Source organism: Acinonyx jubatus, chromosome A3, assembly GCF_027475565.1.
Source record: "Acinonyx jubatus isolate Ajub_Pintada_27869175 chromosome A3, VMU_Ajub_asm_v1.0, whole genome shotgun sequence".
Taxonomy (NCBI): Eukaryota; Metazoa; Chordata; class Mammalia; order Carnivora; family Felidae; genus Acinonyx; species Acinonyx jubatus.
This window is the reverse complement of record NC_069388.1, coordinates 89,654,066-89,671,411: the sequence shown is the minus strand read 5'-3', so window position 1 is coordinate 89,671,411 and position 17,346 is coordinate 89,654,066. Positions and strand designations below refer to the sequence as shown.

The 17,346-nt window shown below is 36.4% G+C and overlaps 1 long non-coding RNA gene across 1 annotated transcript in view; it reads right to left on the bottom strand.

Moving 5' to 3' along the window:
• Positions 1-17,346, bottom strand: part of LOC113603154 (uncharacterized) — a 92,045-nt gene that overhangs the window by 61,716 nt on the left and 12,983 nt on the right. Inside the window, exon 2 of the long non-coding RNA XR_003424694.2 lies at positions 17,067-17,289. This is a non-coding gene — a long non-coding RNA (uncharacterized LOC113603154). The remainder of the gene's footprint in view (positions 1-17,066; positions 17,290-17,346) is intronic.

Sequence of the window (17,346 nt, the reverse complement as noted above, 5' to 3'; positions counted from 1 at the left end):
CTACTCCTTCTTTGCCTTTTTTACTAGATCTTCATCTTCTCCCTGATTCTTAGTATTGGATGGGCCAAGGGTTCAGGACCACTTCCATTTTATATTTCACTTCATTTCATGGTGATCTCATTGAGTTTCATGCTTTTAAATATAATTTATATGCTGGTGATTCTTAAATTTTTATTCCCAGCTCAAATCTCTCTCCCACTTACAGAATTACATTTCCATTATTAAGCATCTCTAGTTGGACTCTAGCAAACACCTGAAACTCAAATTGTCCAGAATTGAACTTCTGATCTTTGTCCATAAACCTGACCACCTGACCCCTGTAGGCTTCCTCGTTTTAGTTAGTGGCTATCCCATACTTTCAGCTACCCCCAAATCTTGGAGTTGGGGCTTGTCCCAGGGCTTTCACACCCTGCATCCAACCCATCAACAAATCCTATTGACTTTACCTCCAAAATTATATTGACAAAATATGTTCTCATCACACCTGTTACCTTGTTGGTCCAAGTCCTCTCATCTCTCACCTGGGTGATTGATATAGCCTTATTCTTAATTTCCCTGATTCCCCTTTCCTTCTTACATCAATTTGTAGTATAACAATTAGAGATATCCTTTTAAAATAGAAGCCAAGTCATATCACTCCTCTATCAAACCCACATTTCATTTACCATAAATGCCAAAGTCTGTACAATGCCTAACAAAGACCTGCATTATCTCATGTCCTCTCTGATCTTGTATCTTACTCTTCTTCCCTTGACTTATTCTACTCAAAGTGCCTCAGACTCACCAGGGCCCTTTCTGACACCACTGAAGGAAGGCCCTTGTCCCTGCTGTTTCTTCCACCTAAAACAAAGACTCTCTTTCACCCTTCAAGACCTTCCTCAAATAACATCTTCTCATTGAGTTATACCCTTACCATCCTACTTAAAATTGTAGCCTCCTCACTCCCCAGAAGCTCCCATCCTCCTCCTGCTTTCTTCTTTCTATGACATATCTCTGAAATGTCTCTGTGGCATGTCAGGTCCACAAGGGTAGAGGTTTCATTTGTGTTATCCACTGTCATATCTCTGGCACCTAGAATGATGCCTGTTTATAATAAGAACTTGGTAGGGGTGCCTGGGTGGCTCAGTCAATTAAGCGTCTGACTTCAGCTCAGGTCATGATCTCATGTTTTGTGGGTTCAAGCCCCACATCAGGCTCTGTGCTGACAGCTCAGAGCCTGGAGCCTGCTTCAGATTCAGATTCCCCCTCTCTCTCTGTCCCACCCCTGCTTGTGCTCTGTCTCTCTCTGTCTTTCAAAAATGAATAAACGTTTAAAAAATAATATTTAATAAGAACTTGGTAAATATTTATTGAGCAAATAGATGGTCTTAGCACTAGAGATTACTGTGCTCCTAGAAGTGGTTTATTTTATGGACAATGTAAATTTTGTAACTGATCACATTTTCCTCTTTACTTTGACTACTTGGAAACTTAGAGCAAAATTTAGAGCACTTATGGAGGACCTCAATGCATTTTATGGCTTGTGGTAGAGAACTTCAGTTTTGGAGCTCAGGGTCCTGGCTTTGTATCCCAGCCCTGCCATTTAATAGATGTGTGACTTTGAACAAATTATTTAGCATTTTTGTGATTCAGTTTCCTCTTAAAAAGTAGGCATGAAAGTAATAACTTCTTTCAAAGGGTCATTGGGAGTATAAAATGAGATAGTAGATATAAAGTGCTTAGAACAGGGTTCAGTAAACTGAAAGAGCCAAAAAACGGTTTGCTTGTATTATTAAGATGGCCGACTATCTTGGTTTGCCTGGGACTCAGGGATATCCCTGGATGTGGGCTTTCAATGCTACAAGCAGGACAGTCCCAGGCACACCAGCTTACTTTTTTTTACACTGATATTTCCCTTTGTCTCTTTTTATTTATTTTATTTTGTTGTACAAGATTCTGAAAGTTGCCTTACATTCTTGATGAAACAAAGTGCAGTATGAATAAATCATACATAAATTCACATATAATGCTGTGTACATTGTGTGCATATACCAATAAACCATATGCTTTAGAAAGGAAAAATAAATTACTAAAGGATGGCATAGCCATTTCTTCTCTCAGGGTTTAAATTCACTCTTCTTAGTACTATATGCAAAGCAGATGCAGAAAAAGATAAGGCAGAGATGACAAAGCCTGAAAGACTCCATCATGAGCAAAGTTTAGTATCATATAGCAGCCATAAGATTATGTAAATGAAAAGACTAACACTGTTAAGTGCCACACAAATGTTGGTTGATATTATTATAACAATCTGGTCTTATGATACCCTGAGGCTTCTTGAATAACAGAGAAGGGCTAATAAAATGAGGCCACACATTTTAGAAATACAATCTAAAGTGTGTGTGTGCAATCCTCTGCATATCTTCCATGTAATTAGCCTCTCCTATGATTGTCTTTGTTGGCATTTCCCCTCTCCTATAACTTTTGTGAATATGTGAAATTTGAAACAGTATCAACATCTTTCTTAACACATAGTTATTAGGGTTTCTGGAATGGCAATGTGAGTTGTTCTGCAAACTCTCTCCTCAGGAAAATAACTGTTAACTGGTGACAACTATTAAAAAATTCTTTTTCAAGTCTCTAGAAATTGTCCCAAGGGCATATGGCAAATAGAGAAACATCCATTCAAGAAAATTTGATATGTTGGTAAGAAGAGTGAGAACTTGTGGCATTTGATCCATGACCTGCTCCTCCTCTGTCCCCCAGCTTGGCATGATGGGAGCTTCCACTATGGGCAGGTGAAGCCAGGAACATAGGTTGCCTCTTCTCTAGCTCCAAGTCCATGACTATGATATCATCCCAGGAGAAATAGGCCACCAACCATCCCTACTGTTAACTCCAGGCTTCCTGTTGCAGAAGCTCTATTCTAGGCAAGAGCAGCTGAGAGATCTGGAGCTCTCTTCTTCCATTTAGTCCCCACTTATAGGGAAGTCTATTGTGTATCAGGATGAGAATACTGGGCCCAATTATTCCAGCTTGCTCACAGGGTCGAAGTTTCATTCCAGAAGAGGGATGTCAGGAAGACCAGAGTTAATGTCCCCACACAATGTCCCATTCATAAAGCAAGGGTGTCATTCCAAGAGAAGTGGCCCACTGTCCCCACATCCAGCCCTGGAACAGTGGTGTAGAAATTTTGTCTAGGGGGAAATGCAGACCATAAAAACAGAAAGCTTTTCAGTTCCCGACCAAGGGAACTGAATTTATTTGGAACAGAATGTGGAAGTTCAAGCCCAAGGATGTTGTCAAAACAATGAGAACAACCAATTCAACTTTAGAGCAGCTATAAGTTTAGCTAGAGAACCAATAGAAGAGATATCTAGATAGAACCCTGCTGGAATTGATATAAGCCTCAAAGATTGTCTTCAAAACTATCCTTTCAAAGGCACCTGTATTGAAGTAGATAAGACTGTGAAGCAACTTATAGCTTCACTGTTTGATCTATAGCACTGCTGAAAACAATAGAGCAACAGCTGGCATTTAGTGGGGGCTTAGAGCTGGATGCGATACCAATAGAGGCACCTTAACAGAGGGATCTGGGAAATAAACTGTCAAAGAGAACCATACTAAAACCATGGTCACCCTAGGATGTGCATGACCAAGACTACGTCCCCTGAGGTGCAATATCAGAGGCTGCCCACAGAGGGAAATAGACTGAAATTGTCCAGGTAAATCACTAAATAAACAAGGAAGCACATAACACCACCAAGCCCCTGTGTTCAGTGGAAGTGTGTGTGTGTGTGTGTGTGTGTGTGTGTGCATGCACGTACATAGGGGGTTAATCAGTATCAAAATTGCTACAGTATGTTATCTAAATGTCCACCTTTCAACAAAAACTATGACAAATGAAAAGAAACAAGGAAGTGTGACCTATACAGGAAAAAGTGAGCAGTAGAAACAACCTTTGAGAGAGCCCAGATGTTGGACTTAGCAGACAAAGCAGGTATTATAAACATGTTCAAAAAATTAAAGGAAACCATGATTAAAGAATTAAGAGAAAGGAGATGACAATGTCTCATGAAATAGGTAATGTCAGTAAAGAGAAATTATAAAACAAAAACAATGGAAATTTTAGAACTGAAAACTACAGAAGCAAAAATGAAAAAATTCACTAGAAGGCTCAACAGTAGATTTGAGTTGGCAGACAAAAGAATCAGCAAAGTTGGACATAGAAGAATAGAGATTAAGCATTTAGAACAGAAAGAAATAATGGAGATAGAAAAAAGAGCAGAGTCTCAGAGAAATATGAGACATCATTAAGCACTAAAACATATTCATAATAGAGGAAAGAAGAGAGAAAAATTAGCAGAAAGAATATTCAAAGAAATAATGGCTGAAAACTTCTCAAATTGAAAAAAAGAAGCCACATTAATCTACACATGCCAAAAACTCAGCAGACTCCATAGCATAAATATGGGAGATCTAGACTCAGACACATCAGAGTTAAAAAGCCAAAGACAGGGGCACCTGTCTAGGTCATTTAAGTGTTCAACTCTTGACTTTGGCTCAGGTCATGATCTCATGTTTCATAAGATCTGTCAGCATGGAGCCTGCTTGGGATTCTCTCTCTCCATCTCTCTCTGTCCCTCCCCAGCTCATGCATATGTGAACTCTCACTCTCTCTCTCTCTCTCTCTCAAAATAAATAAATAAACTTTATTTTAAAAAAGCCAAAGATAAGAGAAAATCTTGAAAGCAGCAAAAGAAAAGGAACTTGTCACATACAAGGATTCTACCATATGATCCAGCAATTCCCCTTCTGGGTATATAACTGAAGGAGATAAAATCACTATCTTAAAGAAATATCTGCACTCCCGTGTCCATGGCAGTATCATTCACAATAACCAAAGCATGAAACAACCTAAGTGTACACTTATGGATGAGTGGATAAAGAAGACGTTAAATATGTAAACACTGACTATATATTATATATATTCCATTTTGTACACACACACACACACACACACACAGAGACACACACAAAATGTAACAGTATTCAGCCATAAAAAAGAAGGAAGTCCTGCCACTTGCAACAAAATGGATGAAATTTGAGGGCATTATGCTAGGTGAAATAAGTTAAAGAAAGATAAAACCATGATCTCAGTTATATGTGGAATATAAAAACATAGCACTTATAGAAACAGTAGAATGCTGATTATCAGAAGGTGGGGGGGATGAGGAGATATTGGTCAAAGGTACAGACATTTAATTATAGTATGAATAAGTTCTAGGGATCTAACGTACAGCATGGTGACTCTAAAAACACTGTATTACATACTTGAAAGTTGCTAATGTTCTCAACATACTAATAAGAACAAAAACAAGAACAAGAACAACGAAATGGTAATTACGTGAGGTAAAGAATGGGTTAACTAATTTACTGTGGTATTTCACATTATATTCATGTATTAATCATCACATTATATACCTTAAACTTATACAATGTTACAAAACAATTATTTTTAATAAAACTGAAAGAAATATGAAATAACCCAAATATTCCATCAAATGAAGGATAAGCAAAATGCAGTATATTCATATAATGGGATATTATTCAGCAAAAAAAAGAATGAAGTCCTGATACATGCTATAACATGGTTAAATTAAGAAGCCAGTCACAAAGGTCTCATACGATTCCATTTATATTAAATTCCCTCAATAAGCAAATACATAGAAAAAGAAGGCAAATTGTGGTTTCCAGGGACAAGAGAAAAGGGAGAATGGAAGTAACTGCTAATGGGTAAGGGGTTTCCTTTGGGGCTGATGAAAACATTCTAAAATTGATCATAGTGATGGTTGTTCAAGTCTGTTAGTATATTATAAGCCATTGAATTGTGTATTTACAGTGAGTGAATTTTATGGTATGTGAATTACATACCAATAAAGCTCTTTAAAAAGTTATTAGAAAATTGTTTTAATTGAAAAAGAATGTATAAAAAGTGTTGTTCTTCCAACAAACATTTATTAAGCCTCTACTGTGTACCTGATACTGAGGCACAGTGGATATAGTAGTGAAAAAAAACAGTCATAGATCTCTGCCCTCATAGGGGACTGACATTCTAGTAGAAGACACAGATACTAAAATACATGGAGAATGCATTTTTCAAAAAGTATTGCTGCAGATTTTTCAGTGAATAATATCCCTGCCCTCGTGGATTTTGTCATCATGTATTTTCATGTTTGGATCTCTGATGCCTACAGGTCCTTATGAAAATGGGCTTATAGATACTAAAGATTTCCATGCTACCCAAATCATTCATTTTGAAAGTCATTATTCATTTCCCACGCATGAGAACTAAAAATACAGAGATTCCCTGGTGTAGCAGTAGACTCTGCTGTTTCTCTTACCTATTCTGGGGTGTCAGGACTCAGAGTCACCATTTTCAACACAGGAACCCTTAACCATGTGCTCAGTACCTTGGACTTCCCTGAAATTTTTCCCACATTCATCTCTCTGGGTGAAAGGGAAACCATGTCTGTACTTTCTGTCTGGATTAACATAATTTACTAGTGCTGAAACCTTGACATTCTGGTAATTCACCAGTGGATGTACCCCAATATATCTAACTAATTTCCTATTGTGGAACATTTAATTATCCCCCACCCCAAGATTTTGGTCTATTTTAAATAATGTGAGGACACCTCTCAGCATAAGGTCTTCATTTGACCCTTGCCTACCAGTGAGAGGCCCTTTCAGGTGGGTTTCCTAGAGCTGAGGAACAATTTGTCCAAAGGTCTTCAGTCTACCGTCTTGTAAATCAGAGAATTACTGGAAAATTTGAAACCATAAATATTTTTTCTGTATTATAGACTTGCTGTGTCAGATAGAGTCCTGGCAGAAAACAGGAGCAAACTCAAATGGGGTAAACTGAGGAGTCTTAAAAAGAGAGGGAGACTATTTACCAAGAGTGAGCAGAATTTAAGGAAACCTGTTAGAGAGGACAGTAACCTGGGATAGCAGTCAAGAGGAGCTATTATCAGTCCCTTATCTGAAGGGGCAAAGAGAGGAAGAAGTTACTAGATTTCTTTCATTCAACAAATACTTACTGAACACTTACTATGCATCATGGGAAGTGTAGATACTACAAATGAGATATTTAGGTAGGTGGGTATTATATTGCTATTACTATCATGTATGTGATCAATGTAGTTAGTGCTCAACACATACACATTATCTCCTTTACCCCTCCAAACTGCCCTTGAGGAAGATAATAGCAATATCATTCCCAATTTACAGATGAGTGAATTGAGGCTCAGAGTGGTTAACTTGCCTGTGTTTATACAGCTTGTGTTTGGCAGAGCTAAAACATTAAGTCCAGGTGTGCCTGGCTCTAAAACTTTTAGCCCCTGTGTATATTTGTTCTTCTACATGAACTGCTGCTAAGAAAGCAAGACTGTGATGTTCCCTACCTTTGACAAAGAAATGTGGCCTTAGAAAGGGAAGGGCTGTTTGAAATCTTTATAGTGTAATCAGATCAGTTGTACCTTATTTATCAGGTGTGAAATTGGTTTTTAATCCTCTGCTGGTAAGCACACATGCACTCCTAGTTGTAGCTGACTTCCCTGCACTCTCTTAGGTTGTAGAAATACATAGGTGAAGGCCTGACTAAGTCCCTGTATAATGCAGCTACTCATTAAATTCGAGCATCCCTGAAACTAAGCCCATCCATTAACTAACAATCCTAGAGGCACCAGAGATCCAAGAAAACCATACTTCTGTAATTCCATAATACTAATGAAAGAGGTGTAAATTAGACTTGGCCCATTTCACGATCAGTTTCCATCTTAATTAATCCCAAATATTATAAATAAAACATTGTCTCTAGATAACAACTCTCCTCAGATCCAGCAATTTTTAAATAACTGTTACTGAAAACATTTGCATAATTCCTTTCAGAAGTCAGTAGGAAGATTTATGTGGCAAGACGGTATCTGAGTAGATAGAAAATTTTCAATAGTCATTTTTTTTTTACAGGGCTTTATGGTTTTGAAAGTAATATGCAAACTAATTTACAAGTTATAGAATTTTATTATGGTAGTTTTAACTGTATTTAGCCAAGGAGAAAAAGATAAGAACAGAAAATAACAAATTACCCAAGATTACACAGCTTTGTATTGGAAGAGTTGGTATAGAACTCACTCCCTCTGATCCTTGGAACAATCATCTTTCCAGGCTACTACAAACCTAAAAAGCAGACCAGGCCCTATCCTGCGTTTTACTTGAGGTTAATGAATCCATTAATAGAAAAGCCTTTGAAGCTGCATGAACTCATCAGATACTGATATCCTCCCCTTAGGATAAATGTAGAGACATAATGAGGGCCAAGGAGACTAAGCAATGGGTTGATGAATTAGCCAGTACTTACCCAACTCTATCAGCCAGACACACTTTATCAACCTTTTGAATTCTGAAATTAATTTAATTACTTTATATTCTATTGACGATATTGCTGGATATAGAATTCTAGGTTGGAAATAATTTCCCCTCTATATTTTATACTTCTTAATTTTACATTTATATTTTGAATTTTCACTTAACATTTATAAATAATGTTTATTGTGATTATTTTTATATAAAAAACTTTATTACATAATCAAAGTAAATCATGCTCATTGTAGAAAATTTGAACACTATAGAAATGTATCAAGAAAAATACTGAAATTACCCAATATCTACCATTTAGATAGACACTGCTAATATTTGGTATATCTCCCCCTATCTTTTTTCCTATGTATTTTTATATAAGGCTTGTAACATTTTTGAATCCTGTTTAATAAGATACTCTCCATATAAGACCTAACAAATGTACACCTTTGTTTTATTCTGATTATTTTATTGTTGAAGTTCTTGTAGTTAAAATGTTGCATTTGGGGATGTAGAACCATAAGTTAAGAATCTAACTTTCTTTCCCCAATTAATCAATCTTCCTCACATCACTTCTTGAAAAATTCATTTATTCTTTTATCATTAGTTTGTGATTTTTCCTTTATCATAATGCATTTTGTGTCCATTTTTGTGTCTATGTTATTAATCTAACAATTATTGCAGCAGTTTCACACTGATTATTGTAGCTTAATAACATGTTTTACTCTTCCGTGTTACCAACCACCCTTCCACACATTCCCATTCCCATTCATTGCTGTCTTTTTCCCCTGAAGATTTCTCATTTAGTATTTTCATGTTTTTTCTTCCAGGTTAACTTAGAATTATTTTGACAAGTTTCAAAACAACTCATTGCAAATTTGATTACAATTACTGTAGAGTAATTTCAGGATAAAATTACACTGTTATTTAGTTTTCCTAATTCCATTGTAATAATCAGTAAAATTATAAAGACTTTTTAGTAATTCCCACACTTTTTGTTAAAGTTATTTCTAACTAATCTCTCTGCGTGTATGTTCACTGCCATTGCAATTAAGAGTGGCATCTATTCCCATTATATATTTATATTACTACTGATTTATAGGAAAGCAATTGATTTTTTAAAAATATTTATCTTATATCTGGCTACTTTACTCAACTCATATTAATACTAACTATTCTTCTATTTTTTATGCTCTCATAATTTATAGTTAATTTGTTTTGTCAATATTTTTTTCATATTTTGACTTTCCTTTTCCAGTATTCAACTTCACTTAAGGTTCATTATAGTTTATTGACTAGCGTTTCTAGAGCAACATCAAATAAAAATAGCATTGGCTGCATTCTTATTTTTTCTTGCTTTTAATTGGAATTTTACTATTGGAAGTTATTTTTTGCACTTAACTTTTTAATTCTTTTGGGATGTGTTTTGTTTTGTAATATGAGGTAAAGGTATAAATTGATTTTTCCCCTAATAATTAATCCATTGTTCTAGAGCCATTTATTGAATCTCTTCTTCACTGATTTGTGATTCAACTTGTATCATTATCTCTTTTCATAGACTATAAAAATGATCAAGTAGCTTCCATTTATTGAACTCTCTAAATTACCTTTTACTTAATGCTATAAAATTTTCTTTCACAGTGAACTGAAAAAAGAAGAACAAACTAAACCAAAGTTAGAAGAAGAAAGGAATAATGTATATTAGGGCAGAAATAAATGAAATAGAGAATAGAAACACAATGGGGAAAAAATCGGTGAGATGAAAAGTTGATTTTTTGAAAAGATAAACAAAACCAATAATTTCTTAGCTAGACTAGGAAAAACTATACTCAAAATAACAAAAATCAGAAATGAAGGAGGAGACATTATAACTGATGCCATAGAAATGAAAAGGATCATAACAGTCAACTATGAACAATTATGTGTCCACAAATTAGATAGTTTAGGAAAAAAATGGATAAATTTCTAGAAACATAAACTTACCAAGAATGAATCATGAAGAAATAGAAAAATCTATACTCTTTCTTTGGAGTCACAGATGATGGGTATTAATTCCTCCTTAAATGTTTGGTAGAACTCACCAGTGAATCCACCATATAAAACTCTTTCAAAAAATTGAATAGGAAATACAATTCCAAACTCAGTAGATGAGACCAGTATTGCCCTGATACTAAAATCAGACAGATACTGCCCAAACAAAAAACTATAGACCAATATCTCTGATGAATATTGATAAAAAATATCATCAACAAAATACTTCAATCAAATTCAACAACATATTAAAAAGATTGTACATCATGACCAAGTACAATTTATTCCTGAAGTGCAAGGATGGTTCAACACACAAAAATCAATCAATGTAATAAACCACATTAACAGAACGAAAAAGAAACCACATGATTATCTCAATGTAGAAAAAGCATTTGGCAAAATTCAACATTCTTCATGATAAAAACACTCAACAAACTAGGAATACAAGGAAATTACCACATTATGTATAGTCATACATATATGGAAAGTCCACAACTAACATCATACTCAATGGTGAAACATTGAAAGATTTTTCTTTAAGATCACAACGCAAGGATACCCATTCTTACCACTTCCATTCAACATATTACTGGAAGACCTAGCCAAAACAATTAGCTAAGAAAAAGAAATAAAAGGCATCAAAATAGGAAAGGAAGAAGTAATATTATCTCTGTTCACAGGTGACATGATCTTGTATGCATGTAGAATATCCCAAATATTCCACAAAAAAACCTGTTAGACTATAAAAAAGTTCAGCAAAGTTGTAGGATATAAAATCAATATGCAAAATTCAGTTGCATTTCTATAAACTGAATAATCTGAAAAAAATTAAGAAAAAATTCCATTTATAATAGCATTCAAAAAAAATAAAATATTTAGGAGAAAGTTTAATCAAGGAGGCAAAAATGTGTGCTCTGAAACTACAAAACATTGCTGAAAGAAATTAAATAAGGCACAAATAAATAGAAATATCCTACATTCATGGACTGGATGATTTAATATTGTTAAAGTAGCCATATTACCCAACATGATCTATAGATTTAATGTAATTCCTACCAAAATTCCATTGATGTTTTGTGTAGAAATAGAAAAAAAAATCCTGAAATTCATATGTAATCTCAGAGGACGCTAAACATTTAAAATAATCTTAAGAAAGCAAAACAAAGCTGGAGGCCTCACACTTCCTGATTTTAAAACATATTACAAAGCTACAGTAATCACAAAAATATGATACTGGCATAAAGGCAGACATATAGACCAGCATAACAGAGTAGAGAACCTGAAAATAAATCCTCACATATACAGTCAACTGATCTTTGGCAAAGGTGCTAAGGCTACAGAATAGGGAAAGGGGAGTCTTTCCAACAAATAAGGTTAAGAAAATTGGATATTCAAGTGCAAAATAACGAAGTTGGACCCTTATTTTATACCAAGTACAAAAATTAACACAAAGTAGATTAAAGATCTAAATGTAAGGCCTAAAACCACAATACTCCTAAAAGGAAACATAGGGGGAAGCTTTATTACATTGGCTTTGACAATGATTTCTTCGATATGATATCAAAAACACAAGCAAAAAATAACAGCAAAAATAGACAAATGAGACCACATCAAACATAAAAACTTCTCTGCAGCAAAGGAAACAATATAGTAAAAAGGCAACTTATGGAATGGAATAAAATATTTGCAAACCATATACCTGATAAGAGGTTAATATCCAGAATATACAGAGAACTCCTATAATTAAAATTTTTCAATTTAAAAGACAGGAAAAAACAAACAAACAAAAAACATAAAAAACAGGCATTTCCCCAAACATACACAAATGACCAGCAACCATCTAAAATGATTCCAATATCACTACTCATTAGAAAAATATAAATCAAAACCACAATGAGGGATCACCTCACACCCATTAGGATAGCCATTACAAAAAAAAAAAATTGTAAAACCACAATGTTGATGAGGATGTGGAGAAACTGAAACCCTGGTGCACTATTTACTGGTGGGAACGTAAAATGATGCAGCTGCTATAGAAAGCAATATGGACATTTGTCAAAAAATTAAAATAGAATTAACATACAATCCAGCAATCCTACTTCTAGGTATTTATCAAAAAGAGTCGAAAACAGAATCATAATGACATATTTGCACAACCATGTTTACTGCAACATTATTTGCAACAGCTAAGAGGTGGAAGCAACCTAAATGTCATCAACAGGTCAATGGATAAAGAAAACATGGTATATATACAATGGAATATTATTCAGCCTTAACAAAGAAGGAAATCTTTTCACATGCTATATATAACATGGATGAATCTTGAGGATATTAAATGAAATAAGCCAATCACAAAAAGACAAAGCCTGAATGATGTGACTTATGTGAGATATCTAAAATAGTCAAACTCAGGGCTGCCTGGCTGGCTCAGTTGGTTAAGTGTCTGACTTCAGCTCAGATCATGATCTCATGGTTTGTGAATTCCAGCCCCACATCAGGCCCTGTGCTGACAGCTCAGAGCCTAGAGCCTGCTTCAGATTCTGTGTCTCCCTCTCTCTTTCTGCCCCTCTTCCACTGGCACTCTGTGTCTTTCTCTGTCTCTCTCTCTCTCTCTCTCAAAAATAAACATTAAAAGGGGCACCTGGGTGGCTCAGTCTGTTAAGCGTCCTACTTCAGCTCAAGTCATGATCTCAGGGTTTGTGAGTTCGAGCCCCGCGTCGGGCTCTGTGCTAACAGCTCAGAGCCTGAAGCCTGTTCCGGATTCTGTCTCCCTTTCTCTCTGCCCCACCCCTGCTCACACTCTGTCTCTGTCTCTCTCAAAAATAAACATTAAAAAAAATTAAAAGTAAAAATTAAAAAATTAAAAAAAAAACTAAAAAAATAAAATAGTCAAACTCCTAGAAATAGAAAGTAGAATGGTGATTGTCAGGGACTTGGGGGAGGAGAAAAAGGAGAGTTGTTTAATGGATATAGAGTTTCAGCTTAGAAAGATGAAAAGGTCCTAGAGATCTGTTACACAACAATGTGCATAGAGTTAATACTACTGTACTGTAAAAGATGGCTAACATTTTGAATGTATTTTTGACTGTAATAAAATGATGTTATCTCTATATATCTATATCCATATCTATATCTATATCTATATCTATCCATCTAGAATGAGTTAACATAAGGGAACAAGGAAAACCTGAAACCCCTGGCAGAATATAGATAAGTGATATGAACTAGCAATTTAATTCCCCAAATGGTCAAAACATATATTGGAAATAATTTTTCTTACTTACAATCAATTAATATAAATTAAAACTATTTTAAAAATCAGAAATCCTGGATTAATCTTAGACATTATATTTCCTTTTCACCATTCTCCTCCATGTATAGTCACTGTGGATATATATATATGATTATAATTACATATATGTATATGAGATTATATATATACATATAATCATAATTTATATATGCCAAGTGAGTATATATAAATTATTATATTATTTTATTATATTATTATGGCACAATTCCTCCCAGCAATAAAAAGCAAAGGCTGTAACAATGACTGGTTCAAAGAATATCACCTTCACTTTCATTCATTTCAGTTTGATGAAGAAATGATGCTTTGTCACAGTCATTTACTACTGAGCTTTATATTTCCGGGAAATTAGTTCAGAAGCCAGCTGTGCCCCCACCTTTATCCCTTATCCTTCCCTCACCCCAACCACAACATCTTGTAAACATATCTAAGAATCCTCATGCTTGTTCGCTGGAGGAAATATTTTATCAGTGATGAACAGTCTTTGTCCCTTTTGTTCTGCTTAGTAATTCAGGATAACATAGCTTCAACCTGGGATCACTTTAGAGTGAAAAGCCAGATGTTTCCAAAAAGTTTAACCTTATGAGGCTTACTACCGCTTGTAAATATTAATACAGCATATCCTCGGTGAACATGGCCAGGGCAGAGGATGCTTTCATGAGAAAAACGGTGCTGAAAGCAAATTCAAAAATATTCTCAGAGAGGGATTACAGTGGCAAAACTGAGTGATTTAAGCATTAATCAGTTTGTGGGCATGTGTGTGACTCACTCAGCTCTCAATTGTGCTTTCTTATATCATCCCAGACTCTTCCTTCAAAGCAGTTATCGAGATTCATAATTATGAATCTATTTATGGGATCACTTTTTCAATGTCTGTCTTGTCCACTAGCTTCCTTGAAGGAAGGCATCATTCTTGTTTTGCTCAGCCCAATGTTTTCATTACTTAGCTGGGTGCTGGGAACAAAGTAGGTTTTCAGTAAGTATTTATTGAACAAATAAAGATTCTGCAAACAGCAGGATTTGACAATAATTTCCTTTCCTTCCCAATTTCCAGGGCTGAGCTATTTGCTTCTCCCAAGCCAAAGGACTTCTCAGGCCTGTGGGCTTTAAGTATAATGATTGAGACTTTCTGTGAAGTCTCAGCAAAGAGAACTGCTATGGGTCTTTCTCCTCATGGGAAGGACGCATATCAGAAGAGCATCACAGCCCACAGATGAGAGCATCAGGAAGCAGGGAATCTTGGAAAGAATTTGATGCCTAGAGATCTAGAGTAGGGAGAGAGATTTGACATTGTCCTTACATGAGTATATGGGTCACTTGACTCGGAAAAGGTGAAGGGGGATCTGAATGGACTGAGTTTTCTTGCCTCAGAAATGTGAAGAGTACACAGAGCCCAGGGGTCAGGGGAGCTTCCTCAGAAGAGGTCGACAGTCGGTCTGCTTCTACAGAACAGGCCTCCTGCCAGCAGCAGGATGCTTGCTGCGTGTGGTGTTCTACTAACCCGCTCTGAGCTCAGGTGAGGCAACAGAGAAAGTAACAACCCACTTAATGGGACAGAAGAACCAAGAGAGGAAAACAGAAGGAAAAAGAAAGGATATGACCAGTGAAGATTTTCACATTCAACTTCGCCAAAGCAGCCACACCACAGAGCAGGGTTTGGCAAAGTTTTTTCATAAAGGGTCTGATTGAAAATATTTTAGATTTTGAGGGACATACACTCTCTGTCGCAACTACTCAAGTTGTAGTATCAAAGGAGGTTTCTAGACAAACCCTGTAGCCAGCTGAGGCTGCATGTTGCGGTTCTCTCTTGCCTATGAATTCCTCTGCCACACTTGCCTAGAAAAACTCCAGTTCCGAATGAACCCACTTTTCTGCCTTTTCTTTTCCTGCACAACCACTGGTCTCGTGATACATTCAAGGTTGCCAATATATGCTGGGCTTTGTTGCTGCCTAGAAACCTGTGTGTGTGTCCCTCCCCAGCTTCCTCTCCTGGTCTCTACGGTGAGCATTTCACCTTCCTCAGGCCCTTGTCATAAGGGCTTTCTTCTTACATACGGGAGCTGGTGTTGTTCGTTTTCTGCTACTGCTGTAACAAATTACCACAGAGGTAGTGGCTTCACATGAACACTATAAATGTATTCTCTTACAGTTCTGGAGGTCAGAAGTCTCAAATCAAGATACCGGCAGGGCTGTGTTCCTTTTGGAGACTGCAGGAGAGGATTTGTTTCCTTGCTTTTCAAAGCTTCTGAAGGCCTCCCTCCCGCCCCTCTTCTCACATCACTACCACCTTTGTTTCTGTGGTCACATCTCCCACTCTGACTTTGCTCCCACGGCCTTCCTCTTAATTACAGACGCTTGTGATTATATTGGGCCCACCTGGATAACCCAGGATAATATCCCCATATGAAAACATTTAACTTAATCACATCTGCAAAGTCCTTTTGGCCATACAAGGTAATATATTCACATGTTCCAGGGATTTGGACACGGACACCTTTGGGAGATATTGTTCATACTGCCACATTGATTTCTTCCTGCTTCCAAGGCAGAATACAGGTACCAGGCAGGAGTTTCCCCAATATCCACCCCTACTCCCCTGGGGACACATTTATTCCGGCTCATCCTAACCTCTTCCTTCCCAGTTTCAGTGGAGATGTTCTTCCCAATAAAGACTGACCCCTCAATTTTTTCCTGTAACCCAAACATCTTTACTCTATTAATACATTTTATTTTAAATTCTTCCTTGTCTGATATTAAGATTGTTACCTCAACTTTCTTTTGGTTTATTTTTGCTAGTATAGCTCATTCCTTTAATATTAAACCTTTTATGTTATTATACTCTGGTAATGTTTAAATATACAGTGACTTCTACTGTGATATGACATACACATTGTTAAAATTACCACATGGTGATGGTAAAAATCTGTGATGGCAGTAAAAATCACAGGGCTTATGGGGTTCCTGGGTGGCTCAGTCGGTTAATGTCTGACTTTGGCTCAGGTCATGACCTCATCAATTTCAAGTTTGAGCCATACATTGGGCTCTGTGCTAACAGCTCAGAGCCTGGAGCCTGCTTCAGATTCTGCGTCTCCCTCTCTCTCTGCCCCTCCCCACTCACGCTCACGCTCTCAAAAATAAATAAGTAGTAACAATTTTTTTTAAAAAAAATCACAGGGCTTATGAGAAAAGTGGGTTTAGAGGAACAATACTCAAAAACATCATCAGTAGCATATTTTTTAAAAGATAGAAAAACATAGTAGCACAGTTTTATATGTTTTATTCAGTTAAGAAATACAGACATACTGCAAAAGATTTGGCATTTTACCTTGAAAACACCTGAAGTTTGCTTGTGGCAGTAGCTGTCAGGAGGGTGGCAGTTCTTAGGACGCTGTGGAAGGAGGGCCATCTGGAAGCAGGTGTGGATGGGTGTGGCTTACAGCACCTGGGGTGAACCGAGGAGCTGATGGATGTTTGGAACACTTGCATCCCGTGTACTCCTACACAGCTTGGCCCAGTAGGGTGTCCTTTTCAGTATCCATCCAGTGTTTCTTGCAGACAGAACCATACAAAAGTAAATGTAAATTTTCTATTATGCTCCAAATACC